Genomic DNA, 445 nt, shown 5'->3' with positions numbered 1-445 from the left:
AGGTGAGTACATCCATAGCCAGCCCCCAGCCCCGCACTTCTCCTGCCCCTGGCTGGTTGGATGACCTGACCCATTATAGGCAGGTAGGTGGGGCAGTGTTCAGGCAGCTCTGGCATCATACCAGTCCTCCTCCTTTGGCCAGAGAGCTGAGAGTCAGCCAGTCCAGTTTAGCCTGTCCTCCCCTCCCTTAGGCTTCTCCCTTTCACCTCTGCACACCTTCTCTCCAGCCTTGCTCTGCGCCTCCCTTGCCCTTAGAGAAACCCCCTCCCAGCGCTCAGTGTCTGTCTGGTCCCTCCAAGGAATAGCAGAGACTCATGTGCTGCACTTTTTTCTCCTTCTAGGGCATTCGGTGCCCTTGCCAGTCCCTCCCCGGCGGGTGGGTATCTTCCTGGATTATGAGGCCCAGGACATCTCCTTCTACAATGTGACCGACAATGGCTCCCAC

The 445-nt window shown here is 58.0% G+C and overlaps 1 protein-coding gene across 1 annotated transcript in view; it reads left to right on the top strand.

The window, feature by feature from the left end:
• LOC102764725 (E3 ubiquitin-protein ligase TRIM68) overlaps positions 1–445 on the top strand; it is a 12,168-nt gene that overhangs the window by 5,963 nt on the left and 5,760 nt on the right. The window lies entirely within an intron of this gene.

Source organism: Myotis davidii, unplaced genomic scaffold (assembly GCF_000327345.1).
Source record: "Myotis davidii unplaced genomic scaffold, ASM32734v1 scaffold58, whole genome shotgun sequence".
NCBI lineage: Eukaryota > Metazoa > Chordata > Mammalia > Chiroptera > Vespertilionidae > Myotis > Myotis davidii.
The sequence above is the reverse complement of the archived record's forward strand: the minus strand, read 5'-3'. Positions and strand labels throughout refer to the sequence as shown.